Source organism: Durio zibethinus, chromosome 11 (genome assembly GCF_047325235.1).
Source record: "Durio zibethinus cultivar Kanyao isolate XHJ-2024 chromosome 11, ASM4732523v1, whole genome shotgun sequence".
In the NCBI taxonomy this organism is placed as follows: Eukaryota; Viridiplantae; Streptophyta; class Magnoliopsida; order Malvales; family Malvaceae; genus Durio; species Durio zibethinus.
Genome location: NC_143172.1, coordinates 15,384,456 through 15,410,684, shown reverse-complemented (window position 1 = coordinate 15,410,684; position 26,229 = coordinate 15,384,456). Strand labels below are relative to the sequence as shown.

At 32.0% G+C, this 26,229-nt stretch overlaps 3 pseudogenes; all 3 read right to left on the bottom strand.

Moving 5' to 3' along the window:
• Positions 1-7,184: 7,184 nt before the first annotated feature.
• LOC111290197 (tubulin alpha chain pseudogene) lies at positions 7,185-9,757 on the bottom strand (annotated as a pseudogene).
• Positions 9,758-13,615: 3,858 nt separating this feature from the next.
• LOC149516146 (aminoaldehyde dehydrogenase 2, peroxisomal pseudogene) lies at positions 13,616-18,065 on the bottom strand (annotated as a pseudogene).
• Positions 18,066-18,097: 32 nt separating this feature from the next.
• LOC111290387 (tubulin alpha chain pseudogene) lies at positions 18,098-19,864 on the bottom strand (annotated as a pseudogene).
• Between the last annotated feature and the right edge of the window lie 6,365 nt (positions 19,865-26,229).

The window sequence follows — 26,229 nt, the reverse complement described above, 5'->3', positions numbered from 1 at the left end:
ACATTTGCATCATAAGAAAGACATTTGCATCATAAGAAAGACATTTGCATTTACATCACTAGCACTTGCATTACAAGAAAAAGGACATTTGCATTTGCATCGCTTGCTTTTGCATCATGAAAGAAACATTTGCATTTATATCGCTTGCATCTGCATCACAAGAAAAAAGACATTTGCATTTACATCGCTTACATTTGCATCATGAAAAAGATATTTTCATTTGCATCATTTCCATCTGTATTACAAGAAAAAAGATATTTGCATTTGCATTACTTGCATTTGCATTAAGAAAAAAGACATTTGCATTTACATCACTTACATTTGTAACATAAAAAAGATATTCGCATTTGCATCACTTGCAACTACATCATAAAAAAGACATTTGCATTTGCATCACTAGCACCTACATCACAAGAAAAAAGATATTTGCATTTGCGTCACTTGCATATGTGTCACAAGAAGAAAGAAATTTGCATTTGCATCAAGGAAAAACCATTTGCATTTGCATCACTTGGATCTACATCATGAAAAAGACATTCGTATTTGTATTACTTGCATCCGCGTCATAAGAAAGACATTCGTATTTACTTCACTTGCATTTGCACTTGTATTTGCATCTTAACTAAGGCATTTGCATTTGCACCATAAGGAAAAAGTTTGCATTTGCATCTTGACATCTGCATCTCAAAAAAAGGTATTTGTAGGGGCATTTACATAAAAGTAATATTGTCATTTTGCACTATGAAAAAGTCTAATGTATTTGCTTCAAACATTTGCATTCTTGCATTCACATTGACATTTGTATTCGTTTTAACATTTCCATTAGCATCATTTGATGAGAATAAATATTTGTACCATGAATACATTTATCAACTTTGTAAATATTAGAAAAAAAAAAGAATAAACCAAAAAGAAAGAGAGAGAGAGAGAGAGAGAGGAAAAAGGAATCTATCATGAAAATATGAGAAAAAAAATAGTTTGATAGGAGATCAAAATATAAAAAAGGTTTGAAAAGTTAAAAGAAAAATGATCTGAAAAAAGCAAAGAGATTGTTGAAAAAATGAAAAAGAAGAGATATGATACAAGATAAGACTAAAGTCTAGTTAAGCTGGCACCTAGATAATTTTTAAAACCTCGAGGCAAAACATTTTAAATTTTTAAAGTTTCAATGCCTCTGATACATGGAGCATTCAAAGATTTTTAAGACCTCCGAGCAAAACATTTTAAATTTTTAAAGCTTCAATGCCTCTAATATGGGGAGCCTTCAAAGATTTTTAAAACTTTTGGGCACAATTTTCAAAACCTCTGGGCAAAATATTTTAAATTTTTAAAGTTTCAATGCCTCTAATATAGGGAGCATTCAAAGATTTTTATAACCTCCAGGCATAATTTCTAAGACCTTTGGGCAAAATATTTTAAATTTTTAAAGTTTTAACACCTCTAATACGAGGATCATTCAAAGATTTTTAAGACCAAATATTTTAAATTTTTAAAGTTTTAACACTTCTAATATGACCTCTAGGTAAAAAATTTTAAATTTTTAAAGTTTCAATGCCTCTTATACGGGGAGCATTCAAAGATTTTTAAGACTTCTGGGCAAAAAATTTTAAATTTTTAAAGTTTCAATGCCTCTGATACGGGGAGCATTCAAAGATTTTTAAGACCTTCGAGCATAATCTCTAAGATCTCCAGGCAAACTATTTTAAATTTTCAAAGTTTCAATGCCTCTTATTGGGAGAAGCAATCAAAAATGTTAAGATTTGTAAGACCTATGGGTATGATATCTTGTTTTATTTCTAAAAGTTATTGAGTTTTTGTTTAAATTTGTTTAGTTTTTTTAATTTACAGAAAAAAAGGAAAAAACAAAATATAAAAACAAAACAAAACAAAACAAATTTTCAAAAGCATCATTTGGACAAAATTGTTGTCTATGTCTTTGGATTATTTTTTATTCTCAGAAATATGCAAAAAGGGACAGCTGTAGACACTAAATTTTGTCTGAAATATTTTAGCACAGTTAACCCAGGCTCCTTTACATCCCTTTAAAAGTCCATAAAATACATCGACATTTAGGCCTAACAAAAAGGAGACCTATATGATTAATGCAAATTCTTTTCTATGGGATTTATATGGATGGTACTCTTTCACATGAATGCAAGAGAAGTAAAGAACAAATAAAATGGGTAAACCCCAAAGTCAACTTTGGTCAAAATTACATAAAACTTGGTCAAAATGAATAGAACTGAGGTCAATCCTCAAAATTCACAACCTAATTGGAATCAATGTGGTTTAAAATTAAAATTGGTGATTTTTAAAACACTAAAAATTTTTATTACACTGAGACAAGTGTGAAATTAACAAAATACCCCTATAAGGGTATTTTCTTAACTTGACCTTTCCGAGCTTAAATTTTCATGAAATTTTTCAGATCTTGATTTCTTAATATTTCATGATTTTTAATATATTTGAAATCACAGGAATACCCTAAAAAGTATGAAATTATCAAATTACCCCTATAAGGGAATTTTCATAATTTAACCTTTTCAAGCTTGAATTTTTATGTAACTTTTCATATCTCAATTTTATAATATTTCATGATTTTTGGTGTTTTAAAATCCCAAAAATGGGCATGTAAACATTGATTTCTAAGAAAATGACCTAAATATAAAAAACTTTGCACTATGGGTAAAATGGTCTTTTCATGTGTTTGAAGGGCATAAAAAACTAATCTTTACAGTGAATAATGTGGACCACTAAATCTTTTATTGATATTGACTAATGAACAAAGGTGATTTCTTGAAAAGAATAAAAAGACAAGCTTTGACCCTTGGATGAATCTCATCAAGGGTCTATATTCATCAAAGAATCATATTTTTTTTTGAAGCTAACTATTAAAGGGGGTGGAAAGGTTTGGTCAAAAGAAGGGGAGGTTGAAAAGCTAGGAAAAAAAGGAGCAAAACACATAAAAAGGGGGAAAGAAGGAAACTGCTAAAAAAATAGAGGTTACCCAAACAAAGTTGGTGAAAGAAAATGGAAAAAGAAATATGAAAAGGAAGTGTCTACTGGCTAGGGTGTTCAGTCAAAGAAGAAAGCTATAGAAAGAGTTGGAAAGGCTAGAAAGAAAAGAGCCAAACACATAAAAAAAATAAGAGAAAGAAGCTACTAAAAAAAACAAAATAGAATAGGTTTGAAGGAAAAAGAAAAAGAAAAAGAGCAATAAGAGAGATGAGCAACAGAAAAGAGAAAGAAAATGAGTTAAAACAGAAAGCTTATGCAGAATAGAATGAAGAGTGAACCAAAAATATGAAAGGAAAAGAAAGGTAACAGGAAAGCAGTATCAAAAGGGCAACAAATAACTAGAAAAAAGAACACATGGAAGGTGGATGTGGCTAGTTAAAGGTTGGTTTGCAATGGTTTGTCTAACCCTCTTTTATTTTTGTTAAAAAGCTAGCTACCCAGCATATCGATTTAGTTTTTAAGGTCCGGTAGCTATAAGTATTGTATTTTTTTAAAAAAAAAACTTTTACATTTTCCTGGTTTGTTATGAGTTATGCGTTCTCTTTCATTATTTCCTTGCATATGATCGCATCCCAAACTTATTGTTTTATAACTACTGTTGTTGTTTCATAGCTACTACTAATGGAGGATTATGGAAGCTCAAAGCTTCACTTGCATGCATGGTTTCTTGTTCCAAATATATCGATTTTCTTTTTCTTTCATGGTTTTTATTTTTATAAAGGGATTTCTAGCATGTGGGTCATATGACAAACAAGGGGATGAATATGCATAAAGGATCATGATGTGGAGGCCATGTACTTTGTCACCCTTTTGTTTGTTTTAAAAGATGATGAACCTAGACAACCTTTTATGATGAATAAATTTGTTAAAATACAAATCTTAAAAGCCGTGGGGCATGATCTTTGTCTTCTTTGTGTTACTTTTAAATGAGATGGGTTCCTATATGTTTGTTAGTTGAAATTCTCTAAATATTTTATTAAGATATAAAACTTAAAGTTTATTTTCAATAAAGTTTATTTTTGTGTGTTTGATTTTAATTATACTCATGCAATTTGTTTATGATTGTTTAAATTCAATTGTAAGTTTAATTTCTTTATTGTTTAGATTCTCGTGCATATTTTAATCTAATATTTCATGTTTAAATACATGTTTCATATATTTTATTTTTCATGCATTTAAAAGTAATGAATAATAATATCGATGATATGATAATAACAATAATGTTAATAATGATATGAATAAGATTATCCAAGGATGATATTATAGAGAAATCCGAGTAGTAATTCTCTAAAATATCAAGGTGAGGATATGTTTCTAAAAATACTACCAAAGTAATGGAGTATTTAGAAAAATATTCATTACTAAAAAGTTTCACTTGTCTTTTTTTCAAAAATTTTGATAGATTTTAATAATAATGTATAATGACTTCTGTTAGTAATGAAATTGATATAATTAAAGTTTAAAAATTAGAACAAAAAAATATAATTAATTAAGTAAGAAAGGACAAAGTAAATAAAAATTTCTAAAGATGGGATTCTAAGGAAGTTCGAGTAGAGATTCCTAAGAAATCCCTAGGTGAGAAAATTTCTCTAAAATACCACCAAAGTATCCAGGTATCTACGAAAATTTTCAATAAAACTTTTATTTACTTTGTTCCTTTCAAAAGTATTGGTGATAATTGAAAAATAATTAAAGAAGATTAAAACATAATAAGTATTATATTTTTCATATGCATATTTTACTTCATTGTTTGCATTACATAGTTTTAAATGCAAATAAAAATTTTTGATGATAGGAACTTAAGAAGTTCGAGTAGTGATTCATGAGAATTCCCTAGGTAAAAAAAAATCTTCTAAAAACTGTCGAAATATTGGAATATTTAGAAACCTCTTTTCAATACGAAAGATTTCCATTTTATCATTGTTCTCAATTTAAAAAAATTTATATGAAGATATATACTTTTGGAAATGAATTTCTTTATAGATAATGATATTATTACATGATTTTAAAGTAAAAAATCTCCAATGATGGTACTCCAAGAAGTCCGAGTAGTAATTCTCGAGAATTTTCTAAGTGAGAAAAAAATCTTAAAAAAACTGTCAAAGTATTAGAATATTTAGAAGTTTATTTTCAACGCAAAAAATTTTCATTTTATGATTATTTTCTATAATTTGAACAGTATTTATTAATAAATAAGAATGTTTTTAAGAAATAAATATATTTGTGGATAATATATTATTACAGGACTTTTAATAATTTTTGCAAAAAAAAATGATGAAAATCTCCAAAAATGAGATCGTAAAGAAATTTGAGTAGTGATTCTTTAAGAATCTTTAGGTAAGAGAATTTATCTAAAATGCCGTCAATATATTGAAGCATTTAGATTAATTTTCGATAAAGATTTCTTGTTCTTTCATAAATGGCATAGAAATGAGTTTAGGAAAATGCTATTTGTTTTTCCAAATCATAAATATCATATTTTATGTTTTTCTTTCAAAAATAAATGTTGGAAATAAATATGGACCACCGATGATGGGATTTTCAAGAATTTCGAATAGCAATTTTTAAAAATTCCTTAGGTGAGATGGTTCCTTTTAATATTGCTAGAGTATTAGAATATTTTTAGGAATTTTTCAATATAAGGTTCTTATTTACTTTTCAAGCTTATTAAATAAAAATATGTTTTTTTTTAAATAATAATAATATGAAAAATAATTTTGAAATATCAAAATTAAAACCATTTTAATCAATATTAAAAGATAACACATAATTAATTAGTACTATTTTAAACGAGCACTGTGGGGATGCTAATCATTCCCTATGCATAACTGACTCTCAAACCCAAACTATTTTCGCAAACCCAAAAATTATCTTTTTAATAAATTTTAATTAATTTTAAAATTTTATTAAAATGATAAGTTTTAATAGGTGACCAATCACACTTAACCAAAAAAGATTGGTGGCGACTTCATTTTTTTTGTTTTTCAAATTCGTCTAGCGATCTGCAAAACCATTACGATATGTATGTTAGAAAATTCCCTAATGGTAACTTTATTGTTATCTTATTATATATTGATGATATGCTAATTATAGGACAAAATGTCGATATGGTTCATATGTTGAAAGAACAATTGTCTAAGTCATTTGACATGAAAGATTTTGGTCCAACAAAATGGATTTTCAATATGGATGTTATTCAGGATAAGAGATCTAAGGCTGTGATTGTCATAAGAAAAGTATATTGAATGGGTGCTTAGTTGATTCAACATACACTATGCTAAATAAAATAGCACTCCACTTACCAACCATTTTATTTAAGTAAGAAATCTCATCTGATGACCAAAGAAAAGCAACTAGTATCCCTTATTCTTTTGCAGTCGTTTTTTTAATGTATATTATGGTTTACACACGACCTAACATTGTTCATGTAGTTGGTGTAGTGAGCAAATTTTTTTTTTAATCCGAGAAAAGGTTGTCATAACGTCTAGATCCGGAGATCTATCGCTAGACATTGACTTAAGAGAGTCGCCACCAATCTTTTTTATCTAGGTGCGATTAGTCACCTAAGGAATCTGTCTTTTCAGGGAACACCTAAGTTTAAGGGTCCCTAAAAGAATAGGTTCAAGTCTACTAACCAGAACAAGATTCGAGAGTTCGGTTACGTGTGAGGACAGTTATAGCACCCTCACAACACCCATCGAAAGATGGTACCAACTTAAATTTGTGTTATCCAACGAGCCTTAAAATTTTACCAAGTAATTAATTATTGAAAATTATTATCAATTGACTCTAATATTTTAGCAGAAAATTGACAAAATTCCCTCACCTTAGGAGTATGCAAGAAAACTATTGTTTCACTTACAAGGGCTCCATCGTCAGATTATTTAATATAAAAAAATAAAAAAGAAGAAAAGAGTGATTATTTATGTGTAGGGAAAAATATTTTTTGGAAACTTTAATTTCGAAAAAAATTGATACTTTCAACTTTTCCTCAAAAACCTTTTTTTTTAAATTTATTTTTAACGAAAATTGATACTTTCAACTTTTCCTCGAGAATATTTTTTTTTGAAAATTTATTTTTAAGGAAAATTGATACTTTCAACTTTTCCTCAAAACCTTTTTTTTGAAAATTTATTTTTAAGAAAAATTGATACTTTTAACTTTTCCTCAAAAAAAAATTTATTTTTTTGGAAACTTTATTTTCAAGGAAAATTGATACTTTCAACTTTTCCTCGAGAATATTTTTTTTCAAATTATTATTTTTATTATTAAACAATGTTTTTAAATCACAAAAACATAAAATAAGTGAATAAATGACATGCTAGAACCAAAAAAAAAAATCAAAATGGGAAAGAAAACATCTTACCAAAAATTGAGCTTAATCCCGAATCAAAACCAATTTAGGCCAACTTTTTGAATCAGGCCTAGATTGTTTCTTGAATGGGTTCCAACTCAAGGCTTTGGTTTTGATTAATGAATGACTCAGGTTTAAGGTCTTGGGTGAGCCTGTCTTGAAGCTGGTTTTGCTAACTGTATTCCTTTCTATCATCACAAACATAGGATAGGCAGCTGCCCTTCTTTGAATAAATGCAGAGATGTCTAGTGCTAACGTTAATTCTGGAGGTGACACACGAACAGTCTCCATGTCCTTCTGAGCAAAGGGGTGGCAACAACTGACTGTTTTTAGAAAACTGAGAAGCTGGCAAGTTAGGAGCTGCAACAGGTAATGACACATTCATGGCTAGATATTGCATAGATTGCTGCATGGAAGGTGGCATTGGCAAGCCAAATGGGAGTCGGAGTAAGGGTTGTTGCTGTGGAGGAAGACCATTTGTTGACCTGTGGTAACCTTGCCAATATATAAGCATGGAAAACCCACCATTTGTGGTTGGAGCAGATGATGGCCTTCAGCTACCAACCTTGGTACTTTCTCAAAGTTCTTCTGCAGTGATTTCAGAAGGCTGAAGAAATCTGCGATTTCCATTAATTGTAGCTGAAAACAAAAGCGAGAGTGTGCAGATCAAAAGTACCACGACAACAACCATGAGCTTGGCACAAATTCCCTTTAGTTTTCCTTCTCCTCCTTGCCTTTACCAACATACCAGTGCACAAAAGCACGCTTGGCATACATGAGATCAAATTTGTAGTCAATGCGGGAAAACATTTCTGCAACACTGGTTGAGTTGGAGATCATGCAGACAGCCCTATGCACCTTGGCAAGGTCTCCTCCTGGAACAACTGTAGGTGGCTGGTAGTTGATACCACACTTAAATCCAGTAGGGCACCAATCAACAAACTAGATTGTGCGCTTGGTCTTGATGGTGGCCACAGTTGCATTCACATCTTTGGGCACAACATCACCTTGGTACATGAGGTAGCAAGCCATGTACTTTCCATGGCGTGGGTCACATTTAGCCATCATGGAAGAGGGTTCAAAAGCACTGTTGGTGATCTCAGCCACTGATAGTTGCTCATGGTAAGCCTTCTCAGCTGAAATAACAGGTGCATAGGAGAAAAGCATAAAATGAATCCTGGGATAGGGAACCAGGTTAGTCTGGAACTCGGTCACATCCACATTCAGAGCTCCATCAAACCTCAAAGAGGCAGTAAGAGATGAGATAACCTAAGAGACAAGGCGGTTAAAATTGGTATAAGTGGGTCGTTCAATGTCCAGAGAACGCCTGCAGATGTCATATACGGCATTATTATCAAGAAGCACAGCAACATCAGTGTGCTCAAGGAGTGAATGAGTGGATAGCACACTGTTGTAAGGCCCTACAACAGATGTAAAAACCTGAGGTGAAGGATACACTGTGAAACCAAGCCTTGACTTCTTTCTATAGTCAACAGAGAGACGCTCCAAGAGAAGAGATCCAAGGCCAGAACCAGTACCACCACCAATAGCATTGAAAACCAAGAACCCTTGGAGTCCGGTATAGTTATCAGCGAGCTTTCAGATACAATCCAAGCAGAGATCAACAATCTTTTTTCCAATCGTATAATGGCCACGGGCGAAATTGTTGGCAGCATCTTCTTTCCCACTGATGAGTTGCTCAGAATGGAACAGCTGATGATACGTTCTAGTCCTAACTTCATCGATAACAGTAGGCTCCAAATCAATAAATATAGAGCGAGAAACGTGCTTTTCGGCACCAGTTTCGTTGAAAAAGGTGTTGAAAGCATCGTCTCTTCCACCAACAGTCTTATCACTTAGCATTTGGCCATCAGGCTGAATGCCATGCTCGAGATAGTAAAGCTCCCAGCAAGCATTGCCGACCTGAATACCGGCCTAACCGATATGAATCGAAATACACTCTCTCATTTCTCTTTTTTTTTTCTGAGATTCAAGAAAACCAAAGAAAATCCTAAGAAAATGAAACGACAATTTTTGTTTGGAAAAAAAGACTGTGGCGTGTATCAAGACGCCTGCCTTCTCCTCTTCGGATTCTTCTTCTATCTTTCCTCTGTTTTTTCCCTGTTTTCAGCCTGTACATTCATTGTTGATATATAGACCCATGCTGATAGAGTTTCAATTCAATTTCAATTAGTCATCCAATGCTAAAGATTAGCATCTAAATAACAATCATCACAATCACAAGCTTAATCTCAATCTTTTAGCTTTTTTTTTTCCTTTTTTTTTAATTAATCAGATAATCAAAAGAAAAAAAAAAGAAAATAAATCATAAAATAAAAATAAAAATGATAAATATGAAATAAAAAAATCTAAAATACAAATGAATAACAATCCCTGCAACTGAACTTGGATTAATCTCAATTGACAAAGAATCTCGGACAAAATGGGGTGTCTACAGCTATCCCTCTTTGCACATTTTCTGTGAAACAAAAATTGTGCAAAGATGTAGACACTCATTCAAGACTCAACTGGATTTTTTTTTTGCCCATTTTGTTTTGCCTTTTTTTTAAAAAAAAAATTTGATCAAAGCTCCTCTAAGCAGAGACTCAACGACTTTGAGAAACATAAACAAAGGTAATTTTTTTTTTGCTTTTTTTTTTAAAATTTGATCAAAGCTCCTCTAAGCAGAGGCTCAATGACTTTGAGAAACATAAACAAAGCTCCCTTAAACAGAGGTAATTTTTTGTTTTTTTTTGTTTTTTTTGTTTTTTTTTTTGTTTTTTTATTTTTTTTATCAAAGCTCCTCTAAACAGAGGCTCAACGACTTTGAAAAGTAAATTGCTCCTCTAAACAGAGGCACCACGACTTTGAAAAGTAAATTGCTCCTCTAAATAGAGGCACCACGACTTTGAGAAAGTAAATTGCTTCTCTAAACAGAGGTACCACGACTTTTGGAAAGTAAATTGGTCCTCTAAATAGAGGCACCACGACTTCAAAAATAAATGCTCCTCTAAACAGAGGCACCACGACTTCAAAAAATAAATTGTTCCTCTAAACAGAGGCACCACGACTTTTGAAAAGTAAATTGCTCCTCTAAACAGAGGCACCACGACTTTGAGAAAGTAAATTGCTCCTCTAAACAGAGGCATCACGACTTTTAAAAAGTAAATTGCTCCTCTAAACAGAGGCACCACGATGAAAAATAAATTGCTCCTCTAAACAGAGGCACCACGACTTTGAAAATTAAATTGCTCCTCTAAACAGAGGCACCACGACTTTTGGAAAGTAAATTGCTCCTCTAAATAGAGGCACCACGACTTTGAAAAGTAAATTGCTCCTCTAAACAAAGGCAACAAAACTTTGGAAAATAAATGACTCCTTGACAATCATGTCCAAAGGAGTTATAGATCATGATTGAAAAAATTTTGTAATGGGAACTGAAAGATTCACAATTTGAGTTCACATTCATAAGTTCAGATTCGCAAGAACCTTCCAACTTCGTAAGAATTTATTAAAATTTGATTCTCAAAATTTTAGTTTCATTCAAATTTGCAAGATCTCAAGAATTGTATTTGCAACTTGCAAGTCTCGCATCAAAGATCCTCATTTGAATTTTGGAGGCTCACATCCAAAAGTTCAAAGCTTTTTAAATGCTCACATTTGGCAAGTTTGAGATTCTCATCCAAAAATTCAAAGTTTCTCATTTGAGTTCAAAGGCTCACATGCAATAAAACTTAGAGTTTCGCATCTAAGTTCAAAGGTTCTTATTTGAAACATTAGAAATTCACATCAAAAAAAAAAAAATGAAGCTTTGTATTTTAGAGATTCACATCCAAAAGTTCAAAACTTTTCATTTGTTCAAAGATTCACATTCAACGAACTTTAGGGTTTCACTCCTCAAAAATTCTCATTTTGAAACTCAAAGATTCTCATTGGAGTTCTCAAAACTTCTCATCAAAATATTCATAATTTTTTTAAGTGACTCAAAAATTTGCATGAATGAATGTCATGACCAAAGATGCAAATGCCTTCTTAATGATGCAAATGCGACAACCTATACTCTTATAGTGCCATGCATGTCCAAACAAAATTTAATTCATCAAATCATGTGCATGTATTATTCAAGCAATGATGACCTCATGATGCATGCAATGCAGACATCTATGTCATAAAATTTTAAAATAATTGTGGTATGTGGTCCTCAGGACCCTGCCATCTCACATTCTCCCCTTATTTAGCTTCTCAACATTTTAGAACAAGCTTCATCAATTGATCATCATTGTTTCCATTACTTGATCACCATTCGAAGGTTTCTCAGCACTAACAAATTTTACCTATTACCCCACATGCCAGGCTTATTAGCACTAACCATTTCAAAATAAATTTCATCTTCTGTCACTTGGTCATCGTTCATAAGCTTCTCAATACTAGCCATTTCAAAACAAATTTCATCATCTGTCACTTGGTCATCATTTATAAGCTTCTCAGCACCAATTTCGTCTATTGCCCCATATCATTTTCATCACTTAATCATAACTCATAGGTTATATCGACCAATACATCCCCATATTCATCACTTGATTATGCCACTTTTCAAGATTTGCCTCATCTTCATTTTATTGTCTAATTCATCATCATATTCTTCATTTGATCACATCATTTGTCCTTTCTCATCATCTCTTTTAGGTTTCTACCATTTCTTCATTTTGTTACCACCATCATCTTAGATTTCTTTTCAAATGAATGCAAGATTCTTTTAAGCACATATTCATTCATTCATTATCATTTCAATTCTTAACAAATACAATACAATCAAGCATTTTCTCAATTTATTCTAGGGATGAAATAATAAGAGAACACAAGGTGAATTATGTTAAAGATAATCAATGAAGATCTATTTTGGTATAAAGCAAATGGGAAAGGAAATAAATTGGATACATGTCATTGGGATGGATGGTATGTCCAAATGATGAATATTCAAACAATTCTCAACATTAATCTAGGATTCTTTTTCAAAATCTCATTCCATTTACTGTTGAAGTCATCTTGAGCTTGGCGAACTTTGCCCCAGTCTTTGAGGGATTTTCAGATGTCTTTGATCTTCCATTCATGTGAGCCATTTGACCTGGATCTTTTTTTCTACCAAAATCACCCTTTCAGGTTTTCAATTTGAATCTCTTTTTTTCATTTTCTCATTTTTTCCTTCTTTCTTTCTTTTTTTTTCTTTTTTTTTCATCATCTTCTTTTCTTTTTACTCATTTTTCATCAATTGTTAATATATTCCATACATTCAACTTTAAAGCAATGTAGCATGATTCCATTATTTCATCATGAACATACCTTCGCTCAACATATGATCATTCAAGTTAAGCATTCACACTTGATCCAAATGGGCTTTTCAAGGTTGTAATGTAGGTCAAGGTGAGGGGTCATAAAAGAAATAGATATAATAGGCTCAAAACATATATTAAAAAGGTTCAAGACCGAAGGATCATTTGATACAACTTGGCATTTTGCCCCCACATCGTTTCATTATTTTTTTTTCACACAAAAGATTCTCATTACTTTGCCCCAAATCATGTGTGGCATTTTTTTTTTGCTTTTTTTTCTTTCCATCTTTGAGACCTTTTGTGGTTTTTTTTTTTCAAAAATTTCCCTCCAGTGTAGAGGGTGATCCCTGGTTGGGTTTCTTCAAAAAAAAATCATGATAGGCTCAAAAGGGTAGCAATAAATGGTTTTTTGAATGGTAAAAGAAAGATGACCATTTTTCATCTCAATTGTGAATACCTTTCTTGAACATCATCTATTGAACAAAGCTCATGAACCTGTATAAAAGATTGCACATCTTTAAGACATATCTATTTCACCTCCGATAACAGCTTACTTTTTGCTTAAATCATCTCCTCATATTAATGTGAATGAGTTTTCAAAATTAAATCTCAGAATTATTGTTATCATTATCTAAATATTCATCATCTGAAATTTGAAAATGGGAATGTAAAGTTATGAAAAGTAACAGGGCATGGAATAATGGTCGAGTGAAAAAAAAAATGTAATGAAATGCATTAACTTGCCCTTATTAAGATGATAACAAGTGAAATCATATTGCAGAAAAGAAATTTTAACATTACTTTAAAAGAACTCTTAGAATGACAAGTGGCATTCAACCAGTTTTAACATCTTCTTTAAAATCATGTCCCTAGGCAACCAGATGAAAAATTTTTATCTCGTCCCATTGATTCATTATGACTCTTCATATTCTTGATCCTCAAACAAAATGATTGGGCTTTTCCTATCGAGTTCTAAAGATACAGGCTTGACCATTTGAGTGGTTGCTTCCATTATCATGTTTCTTGTTGTATTGCTTCTGGTAAAGGCAATCTTGTCAACATTGGGATGATATGCCAAAGGAATCGTAACTTTCAGGCTTAATCCAGTCAAAATATTCAAGACATCTGGAGGAAAACTAACCTTCTTACATACGTTAACCGCTCCAAACAGGTGATAGGTACCAACCCAGAAGGCTTCAGTATTACAGCATAATCTGTAACCAAAGCAAGAGCTACTTTTCAAGTGACCATCAATAGTAGATAATTCCATAGAGTAACCAATCCAATGACCTCAAGTGGTTCTTTAAGCATAAAACTCTTAAATGTCTTAATAAGAAGAGAGATAACAACCTTTTACTTTGCATCTAAATTTTCAACAAAGTACGTATAATACTCAAAACATCCAGCAACATCATCAATATCCCAAGTTACTTCATCAAGTAGTTTCTCGTAATCAATTGCTCAAGCTTTGCTAATTTAGATTTTCTCTTTATTATCTTGAAAACGATGGCCCGTAAATATTTGGCACGAACAGTGCTAGAAGCTGAAGCTCATTTCATCCTTGATTAACCGTTGCACCTCATGCTTTAGAGTAGTGTAATTTTTAGTGCAATGGCCAGCAATTTTATAGTGGTAGTCATAATGAGCTGTAGGATCATACCACTTAGGATGAGATGATTTAAGTGGGTTCACATGGCTTGAGGGTAATTAGGTGACTATTATAGAGCTTTCAATATAACTCCGTATAAGTCATGAGGATTGAATCAGATACAAGTTTTTCTCGAGTAGTCCATTGCTCTCGTGAATCACTTTTCAGGTTAATAGGATGAATTTAGGGTATTGCAAGAGTTTGACTGTTAAGGCTGTATATGAGAGCTTGGAGGATGAAAATGAGCTGGTATATGGATGAATTAGGTGGTCGTGGGGCTAGTTGGTATAGATAAGATGAAGTATTATTCACAGTAAGATAGTATAGAGAGTAATCTGATGGTGGATAGGATTGATATCCCCTAAACTATCTACCAAAGCATATAGCTTGAGCTTTAATCTCTTTCTTCTTGGGTGTCTTCTTGGTTTCTTCTCCTTTCAGCTTGCCATTCTCAATGATTTCACCTGAGATCACCATATCAGTAAAATTCTTTACGGCATTCTCTATCATCTCTTCATAATAAAAAGATTTTAAAGTACTGACAAATAATACAATGGTCTCTTTTTCAGTCAAAGAAGATTGTACTTGAGAAGCAATATCTTTTCACCGTTGGGCATATTTTTTGAATGATTCAGTTGCTTTCTTATTCATATTCTGTAAAGAAAGATGATCAAAGGCCAAGTCTATTATATGCTGGTATCGACTAATGAAAGTATTAGCCATATCACTCTAAGAACCAATACGATTCTTGTCCAACTGGACATACCACCTAGCATAGAGCCAATGAGGCTGTCTTATAATGCATGCATCAAGAGCTTTTCATTATTGGTATGGGCAGACATTTTTTGACAATACATAGTAATGTGAATTTTTGGACACTTTGTACCATCGTATTTCTAGAACTTCAGCACCTTGAATTTTGGAAGAATAACCACATCAAGAACTAAACAGGGCCTAGCAGCATCAACTGAGCTATAAAAACTAACTCTTTCCACTGCTCGTAGCGTTTTCTCTAACATTTCATCTTTTATTCAGCTTTTGAGGCTTTTAAAGCCCCCTTCTCCTTAGGCCTCAACTTTTCTTCTAGATCATCCAAATTAAGGACTGATATTGGTTCTATTATCTTTTCAGTAAAGATAAGAATTATTCTTGATTTGAAGCTGATGGCATTCTGGGTACAGGATAGATGAACCGCTGTGGTGGTAGACCTTGTACAGATTAGGCTTGATGTGGCTCGAAACCAGGAGGGCACAATGGGTCATCTTCTTCCTATTGGCTAGCATTCTCCTCTATTGCCTTCCCCTTGGTTAGCTTGTTCAAAGCCTCTAATATCTTATTCAACTCTTCTTCTAACTTCTCTTAAGCTTTCTCTAATCTCTCAAAATGATTGAAATTTTCTTGTTCCATTTGCCTGGCTTGAGCTCTTGTGTTGTATTGATGGGTGGAGTTACTTGGTGGAGCTATTCTTGAACCTCTAGTACCACAATTATGATTAAAAATGCTATGCTATGCTTTATGTATGATGCTTTGATGCACGAATGAAATGTACATTTTCCTAAATGAAATCTAATATGAAATGGATGTAAATGATTGTGTTAAAACATGATCATGAAAGTAATGCAGATGCATATAATCAAACAAACAACATAGTTATTCCATGGATGAAATGAAAGTGATGCTAATGCATAATGTTACATATGATAATGAAAATGATGCACAAAGTCAAACAATCAAAATGATTAGATAAACACCTTTTTTGTGTCCTAATTTCAAAGTACATCTATCATTGGGTAGAAAGGGCTCTATCTTGATTTAGGCACTTCTAAGGTTCACTATATGTGGTTCAAGGTTAAAGCCTAAAGGTTTTCAAATTGTTCTTTACATCATTGTCCATCACAGACTAGTAAAGCACCCTAATCCTCACCCATTACAGGCTACAAGCGAAAAATGTTCAATTTGAATGAGAGTATTTCGCTAGCCACTACGGAGGCATTAGACCTCACGAAAGCAATAGGTACTTTACTCCCTCCTAGAGGGACAGAGCTCAGGTATAGAGCTCATGTTATGCATATGCATATGAATGACATAATTAATAAAGTAAATAAACATGAATGAATAAAAAATTTTATACAAAAGGTTCAATTTTATTAGGCTTTTGGATAACACAAATTATTTGCTGGCCTAACTCTCAGAGTTCCCTAGTGGAGTCGTCAAGCTGTTATAACGTCTAGATCCGGAGATCTATCGCTAGACATTGACTTAAGGGAGTCGCCACCAATCTTTTTTATCTAGGTACGATTAGCCACTTAAGGAATCTGTCCTTTCAAGGAACACCTAAGTTTAAGGGTCCCTAAAAGAATAGGTTCAGGTCTACTAACCAGAATAGGGTTCGAGAGTTCGGTTACGTGTGAGGAAGATTATAGCATCCTCACAACGCCCATCGAAAGATGGTACCAACTTAAATTTGTGTTTTCCAATGAGCCTTAAAATTTTACCAAGTAATTAATTATTGGAAATTATTCTCAATTGACTCTAATACTTTTAGCAGAAAATTAAAAAAATTCCCTCACCTCAGGAGTATGCAAGAAAACTATTGTTTCACTTGCAGAGGCTCCATCGTCAGATTATTTAACATAAAAAAAATAAAAAGGAAGAAAAGAATGATTGTTTATGTGCAGGGAAAAATATTTTCTGGAAACTTTAATTTCGAGAAAAATTGATACTTTCAATTTTTCCTCAAAAACCCCTTTCTTTTTTAAAATTTATTTTTAAGAAAAATTGATACTTTCAACTTTTTTCCAAAAATACTTTTTAGAAACTTTAATTTCGAGAAAAATTGATACTTTCAACTTTTCCTTAAAGCTTTTTTTTTGAAAATTTATTTTTAAAAAAAATTGATACTTTCAACTTTTCCTAAAAAAAATTCATTTTTTTGGAAACTTTATTTTCGAGAAAAATTGATACTTTCAACTTTTTCTCGAGAATATTTTTTTTGAAATTATTATTTTTATTATTAAACAATGTTTTTAAATCACAAAAATATAAAATAAGTGAATAAATGACATGCTAAAACCAAAAAAAAAATCAAAACAGGAAAGAAAACATCCTACCAAAAATTGAGCTTAACCCCGAATTAAAACCAATATAGGCCAACTTTTTGAATCAAGCCTAGATTGTTTCTTGAATGGGTTCCAACTCAAGGTTTTGGTTTCGATTAATTAATGACTCGGGTTTAAGGTCTTGGGTGAGCCTGTTTTGAAGCTGGTTTTGCTAACTGTATTCCTCTCTATCATCACAAACATAGGATAGGTAGCTCCCCTTCTTCGAATAAATGCAGAGATGTCTGAAGCTAACGTCAATTCTGGAGGTGACACATAAACAGTCTCCATGTCCTTCTGAGCAAAGGGGTGGCAGCAATTGACTGTTTTTAAAAAACTGAGAAACTGGCAAGGAGCTGCAACAGGTAATGACACATTCATGGCTAGATATTGCATAGATTGCTGTATGAAAGGTGGCATTGGCAAGCCAGGTGGGAGTCGGAGTAAGGGTTGCTGCTATGGAGGAAGACCATTTGTTGACCCGTGGTAACCCTGCCAATATATAAGCATGGAAAACCCACCATTTGTGGTTGGAACAGATGATGGCCTCTAGCTGCCAGCCTTGGTACTTTCTCAAAGTTCTTTTGCATTGATTTCAGAAAGCTGGAGAAATCCATGATTTCCACTAATTATAGTCGAAAACAAAAGCGAGAGTGTGCAGATCAAAAGTACCACGACAACAACGCGAGCTTGGCGTAAATTCCCTTTAGTTCTCCTTCTTCTCCTTGCCTTCACCAACATACCAATGCACAAAAGCACGCTTGGCATACATGAGATCAAATTTGTAGTCAATGCGAGAAAACACTTCTGCAACACTGGTTGAATTGGAGATCATGCAGATAGCCCTATGCACCTTGGTAAGGTCTTCTCTTGGAACAACTGTAGGTGGCTGGTAGTTGATACCACACTTAAATCCAGTAGGGCACCAATCAACAAACTGGATTGTACACTTGGTCTTGATGGTGGCCATAGCTGCATTCACATCTTTGGGCACAACATCACCTCGGTACATGAGGCAGCAAGCCATGTACTTTCCATGGTATGGGTCACATTTGGCCATCATGGTTCAAAAGCACTGTTGGTGATCTCAGCCACTGATAATTGCTCATGGTAAGCTTTTTCAACTGAAATAACAGGTGCATAGGAAGAAAGCATAAAATGAATCCTGAGATAGGGAACCGGGTTAGTTTGGAACTCGATCACATCTACATTTAGAGCTCCATCAAACCTCAAAGAGGTAGAAAGAGATGAGATAACCTGAGAGACAATGCGGTTAAAATTGGTATAAGTGGGTCGTTCAATGTCGAGAGAACGCCTGCAGATGTCATATATGGCTTCATTATCGAAAAGTACAGCAACATCAGTGTGCTCAAGGAACAAATGAGTGGACAACACACTATTGTAAGGCTCTACAATAAATGTAGAAACCTGAGGTGAAGGATACACTGTGAAACCAAGCTTTGACTTTTTTTCATAGTCAACAGAAAGACGCTCCAATAGAAGAGATCCAAGGCCAAAACCAGTACCACCACCAATAGCATTGAAAACCAAGAACCTTTGGAGTTCGATACAGTTATCAGTGAGCTTTCGGATACGATCCAAGCAGAGATCAACAATCTCTTTTCCAATCGTATAATGGCCACGGGCGAAATTGTTGGCAGCATCTTCTTTCCCACTGATGAGTTGCTCAGGGTGGAACAGCTGATGATACGTTCCAGTCTTAACTTCATCGATAACAGTAGGCTCCAGATCAATAAATATAATGTGAGGAACGTGCTTTCTGGCACTAATTTCACTAAAAAAAGTGTTGAAAGCATCGTCTCCTCCACCAACAGTCTTATCACTTGGCATTTGGCCATCAGGCTGAATGCCATGCTCGAGACAGTAAACCTCTCAGCAAGCATTACCGACCTGAATACCGGTCTGACCGATATAAATCGAAATACACTCTCTCATTTCTTTTTTTTTTTTTTTAGATTCAAGAAGACCAAAGAAAATCCTAAGAAAATGAAACGATAATTTTTGTTTGGAAAAAAAGATTGTGGCGTGTATCAAGACGCCTGCCTTCTCCTATTCGGATTCTTCTTCTATCTTTCCTCTGTTTTTTTTCTCCCCTTTCAACTTGTACATTCATTGTTGATATATAGACCCATACTGATAGAGTTTCAATTCAATTCCAATTAGTCATCCAATACTAAAGATTAGCATCTAAATAACAATCATCACAATCACAAGCTTAATCTCAATCTTTCAGCTTTTTTTTCCTTCTTTTTTTTAATTAATCAGATAATCAAAAGAAAGAAAAAGAAAATAAATCATAAAATAAAAATAAAAATGATAAATATGAAATAAAAAAATCTAAAATACAAATGAATAAAAATCCCTACAACTGAACTTGGATTAGTCTCAATTGATAAAGAATCTCGGACAAAATGGGATGTCTACAAAGGTCATTGAAAAACAATGAAATGGATCATCAAATATTTGAGATGCACTTAAAAAATATGCTTGAATTATGAAACTACATAACTAATTCTAGAAGGGTTACTGATGTTAATAAGGCAAATGATCTTAATGGTAAGAAATCTACTTTAGGGGTTCACTTTTGCATGAAAAGTTATGTCTTGGCAATCTAAATTACATAAATATGTTACCTTGTCAACTATAGAGACTGAGTATATTACAACAACTAAAACATGTCAAGAAATTCTTTGGATGAAATGTTTTTTTTTTGAATTAGAGTTGAATAAAAAAGAGTATGTAGTGTTTTAAGGTAACTAGAATGCTATGGATTTGAGTAAGATTTGAGTAAGAATGCCATGTACTATGCTAAAATGAAGCACATTGATGTCAGATATCAATGGCTATATTTGGTGATTAAGGAGTAGTAGATGCAATTAACAAAGTCCATATTGATAAAAAAAAGTAGTAAATATGTTGACTAAGATACTTTCTAGGAAAAAGCTTGAGCTTTGTAATATCTTAGTTGTAATGGATTCCTTGGGCAAGATAAGTTCTAAATGAGACTACTATGGTGATGGATATCCTCCTAATTGGGTAGGAGGGAGATTGTTAGGTCTAACCCTTTTTTTTTTTTTTAGTAATTAAAGGCCATGGGCCTTTTGTTTTAAACAACACATGATAGACCTATTTTTAATAAGGTGAGGGCTGTATTTTATGAAATGTTAGAAAAAGTGTGAGCGGCACTGAATGAGAGAAAAGAGAAACAAAATAAAAAAATAGAGAAACAGGAAAAGAAAAAGGAAAAGCTATTAGTTTATCAAGAGGTTGAACAGAGGTCAATCAGTGGTTCGATTAAATTGAAATTTTGTCAGTACGGTCACAATTGAGTATTTTACATAAAGCTGAGCAAAAAAATTGAAAAAAGAAAAAATTGACTCAAACCGAGGTGTTCAAATTAGTTTGGTTCTAAGTTTAAATAATTCGATTCAGATTTAGATAGATGATATCATCAAAACTATAAAAATTGGACTCGATTCAGTTTTTATTTTTTTCGAGTCTTGGAAAACCCAAATTAACTTGAATAAAATCCAAAAAATTTAAAGTTTGAAACTAGATAATGGCCCAAAAATCCAATTCAAATTTAAAGGCTTTAAAACCCAACTAAAAAACACCACATTTTTTATCCATTTACCCATTTACCTTAAGCAATTCCAATTTCCATTCAAAATTCATTATAACTTTTAAGTCATTCCTAATTCCCATTTTGCCAACAACAACAGCATAGCCCTAATCCTAAGTGATCTCATTCTTTCTCAATCTTTCACTCTCACATTATTCCGACAATCCCCTCCTAAGCACTTTCCTCCTAGGCTCTCACATGACACACTGTCACCTTCAGTCTCTTTCAATCTCAATTTCTTACTCCTCCTCAACCTTGCCTTTTGCCTCATACAAAGTCACAATTCTTTTTACTTTTACACTATCACCTTTAGTCTCCTTCACTCTCAGTTTTCACTTTCTCTCAACCTCACCTCTTGCCTCACACAGAGTCATGGTTCCTTTTAATCTTACAATCTAAATCCATGGAACACCACAAATTTCAAGTTAAGTCTAAATTTAGTTAAGATGCCTTAAAACAATTGTAATTTTTAATAGTCATATATCAAAAGAAAGTGAAAACCCTATTTTTGTATGGTGTTATTTCATGTCAATTTATGGGAACTTGATGGAGTTTCTAGTGTTTCCTTGGTGTTTTGGTTTCTAGTTCTCTTTTTTTTTTTTTTGCTTGATTTCCCTTATATTTTAAAACCTTTTATTTTTACTATCATTATTGCTATCTATTGCATGATTTTTTTTTGCCTCTCTTTCTTTCATTAAACTCATCTGTGTTTGAAAATCTTTGTGGTCACATAGTTTGTATTAAATTACATAGAGTAAAATGACCCATTGTTTGTGTTTAAAAGACTCGAAACCTATTATCTAAGTAAAATAAGTGTCTAAATGCAAATAAAACTTGAGTTAGTGCAGTCATACAAAAACCCATTAACTGGGTTAAGAATATAGAATTGGTGGTATTTTGAAATAATAAAAAAAATTTTGGATTTAGGGTTGTTTTATGGGGAAAACATGCCAAGAATATCATACAAGTTTTTTTTAGCAATATGGGATGGGTTTCTAATTACAAGGCAAACTAAATCTAGAAACAAAGATAAGATAATTTAGAGTACGAAGAGAAAAAAAAAATGAAACATAGAAAGAAATCATGAGTTAATGATCGTGCTTTAGAAAACAAAGACAGTAAAAGTTGCATTCACTAAAAGACCATTAAAAATATTAAAAGCACAAGTGTATTTGTAAATGTAAAGGATTTTAGTTTCTTCTACTTCATCTTTGATCGATTGGTTGTAAAGTTTGTTTCAACCCACAAAATTAGACATTCCTAATATGAAACCAACTAGTATAATTAACGTTTTGTATAGCAGATAAAGTGAACAATTTAGTTTAGAGGTTTTTCAATTTCTATTCACAAACATATGAGGGAAAGAACATAAGATATGTCAATAAGACTAAAGATTTATGCTATAAGAATATTAGGAAATTACAATTAAACTTTAGAAATTACATTATGCAATGAGATATTCACTTGGATTAAACATCCATTTCATGCTAACTCAGTGCACTCATTTTTTAAGGCACTATTTAACTAGTCTAAGTTATAACTTTTGCTAGATGTCTCAAAAACCAATCATTCTATGGGAACGTGGTGGACTTTTTGGTGTTTGTTTGATATTTTAGTTTCTCGTTCTCTTTTTTTTTTATTAATTTTCCTTTTTTAAAACTTATATCATTACCATTATTGTTGCTATCTACTGTGTGATTTTGTTTACTTCTCTTTCTTCCATTAAACTCATTTATGTTTCAAAATATGTATTGGTCATGTAGCTTATATTACGCTATTAATTCATTCGCTGAAACCACCATCCTATTTTGTTATACGTTTAAATTAGGCTAAATTAAATGTGTTCTTTAATTATTTTTGGATATGTAAATATTACTTAAAGTCTCAAAGGCTGAATAATTATTTTGTTTATGAAGTCCTTTACTGCTTTACATTTATTTTCATGAATCTAATTTTCTTTTTATTTTATATTATCTAGATACCTGGAAGGATTTAACAACATCAAGCAATCCCAACAATACTTTAAGTTAAAGTGCTTATAATGAGTCACATGTTACTCAAAACCTGCCACTAGTGCTTGAAGCTCATCTTACTATAACAATAATAGAAAATGTTCTAGGAAATGCCACTACCCTTATTCCAACAAATGCTAAAAATCCACATAGTGGTAAATTAAAATGCTTGACATCCAAGGTATGGGAATATTTTACCAAGTTGCCTTGTAATGATAGAACTAGTCAAAAAGCCTATTGCAATTATTATGGTAAAACCATGAGTTACCTTTTAGAATTGTTGAACATGATAGATTTTGTGAGTTTTATAATGTTATATAACCTCAAGTTCTGTCAAAGTTCACGATGGCTAAGGACTACTATGATCTTTTTTTTGAATAAGAAAGAGAAGCTTTTCGTGTATTTAAAAAAACAAAACTAAGAATTTGTATTATTTCTAATATTTGAACTTTTAGGTAAAATCTTAGTTATATGTGTTTTACGATTCATTTCATTGATCAAGAATGGAAATTACATAAATGAATCTTGAGTTTCACTTTAATCCCTAATCATTCTAGTGATGTTATTGGAAAATGCATTGAAAAATATTTGCTTAAATGGAGAATAGATAAAGTTTTCACTATCACAGTAGATAATGCAAGCGCTAATGATATTGGCAACCAATATATAAGAAGAAGAATTAGTAATTTAAAGAAAAGTATTTTAAAGAGTAAGCATTTGCATATGAGGTGTTTGCACGTATATAGCCTTTCCCATGAAAGAGGGTTTGAAGGATTTAGATGATTCAATCTTTTGAATCTGTTCTGCCGTAAGGTATGTGAAGTCATCCCCTATAAGGTTGCAAATATTCAAGGTTTGTATGGAGTAAGAGAAAATAACAACTAAAAGTCTTGTTTGTTTAGATGTTGAGACTGTGTGGAATTTAACTTTCTTAATGTTGAAAGCTACTTTAAAGTTTCAAAAAGCTTTTGATAGGCTAGATGAATAAGATGACAAATATAGAGCTGAACTTAGGGTAGAAAAAAATAAGAGATTGGCTATTAAAGATGATTGGAATTATGTTCATGGATTGTTGCCTCTTTTGAAAAGCTTTTATGATCCCACTTTGCATGTCTCTAGTTTTTTATATGTCACTAGCAATAATTACTTTCATGTGGTGTTTGGTGTTGGAATGCAAATTAATGACAAATTACATGATCCAAATTGAAGTATTCAATTAACAGCTTCTTAAATGAAATAAAAGTTTGAGAAATTTGAGGAAATGTAAAGAACCTCAATCTTTTGTTATTCATTGCTGTCATTTTAAATCCTAGATGTAAGATGGATTAAGCAACGTTTGTCATTGATGAAGTTTATGATGAAAACAAGGTTGTAGAGTTGGGTAGTTGTGTAAAGGTCACCTTAACTACATTGTTTAAGCACTATGCTTCAATTATGGGTGGCTCTAATAAAGAAACAAGTTCTAGTTCACAAGCACCAATGTCGTTAAAGGAGAATATTGATGTTAATGATGTAGAGGTGTATGCCTTATGAAAAAAAAAAAGGGCAAAGTCATAATGCAAGTAGAGGAAGTCAAAATTGAAAAGGTACTTAAAGGATATATATGAGCAAAATAATAAAAATTTTGACATTTTACTTTGGTGGAAAGTAAATGGTTGCAAATATCCAATACTTATTCAGATGATTTGAGATGTATTAGTCATTCCTGTGTCTATGGTGGCCTTTAAATATACTTTTAACACTAAAAGGCATATACTTGATCCATTTCATAGTTCTTTAACTCTAAAAATAGCTTAGGCCTTTATATGCACATAGAATTGGCTATAATTTGCACTTATGTTGGTTGAAAATTAGGAAAACTTGGATGTTTGGGAAGACATTAAACTCGATAAGTATTTAACTATTTATAACTTAATTAAATATATTTATGTTGTTTACTCATCATCTATCATTCTTTTAGTGATTTAATGAATTTTATATATACTTTTTCATAAATTTTACGAACTTCATCCTTAATGAAACAAAGATGGTCAACGATGATTGACTTTAAAGTGAAAAGTAATCTTTCAATTTCATTTTTAGTTCATGTCATTATAAGTTAATTTTTTTTCTATTTTATTATGGATATTCTTGTTATTTTATTTTCAGGAAATTAAAAATAGAAGGAATTTAACAATAATAATTCCACTGAATATGGAATTCAGTTTTACAATTTATTGTTCTTAATTTCATATCATGAAATGTTGTAGTTATATTTTTTTGGATTATTATTTTATTTTGAATCTGCTTTCTAGTATCCTAGTAGGTTGTTATAGTTTGGCTCAAGTGGAATGGAGTGTATTTGATGACTTAGTGTAATTGTTAATACTTTTAAACTATTGCATTGTGTTTTATTATCTTATTTGGGCACTTTTTAATTTATATTTTTTATGGATAATTAAATGTTTATTATGGTGTTTATTTTCATTGTTGGATTGCTTCTTAAATTATTTGTTTATAATGATATATTTAATAAAATATATTATTGGCTGGAGAACCACTTTTGAATCCTATAAGGGTCAAGTCCTTCATAAGCGTAAAACTACTGGGTGATGCAAATATTGAACACAACTCAGAAGCAATTGTGTGATGACAACGAGAAAAAATGTACTATACTAAAACTACTTGTTGTATAAATTGCTTAGTTCCTTGGTGATGAACTCTACATATAACTTGTTGTAGCCTTGTAGTTGTAAGATGGTTCCAATTACAAAGGATAAGGCTATCAAAGAGATTGTACTGGTATTATTCAGCATAGTGTTTTTATAGCAACTCAAACAATAAAGGAGCTTGTTTTCTAAAAAGTCTACTTAACAAAGCTTTAATTCCAATTACTTGATTGATAGCAATACTTTGGCAAATTTTGCTTTGTTTTGTTTATCCTAGTTTATGTTGTGTTTCTTGAATTATTGCCCATGTTTGATGCCTCTTTTGTGGCACTTTTAACTTTATTCAATTAATTTTCTTAAGATAATAAAATGATTTTCTAGTTATCTTTTCTCCATAATAGCTCCATCGTTATAAGTTGATAATGATATCCCAACTCTCATGATCTTATCATAAGCTAATAGTTTCTCTTATTATGAC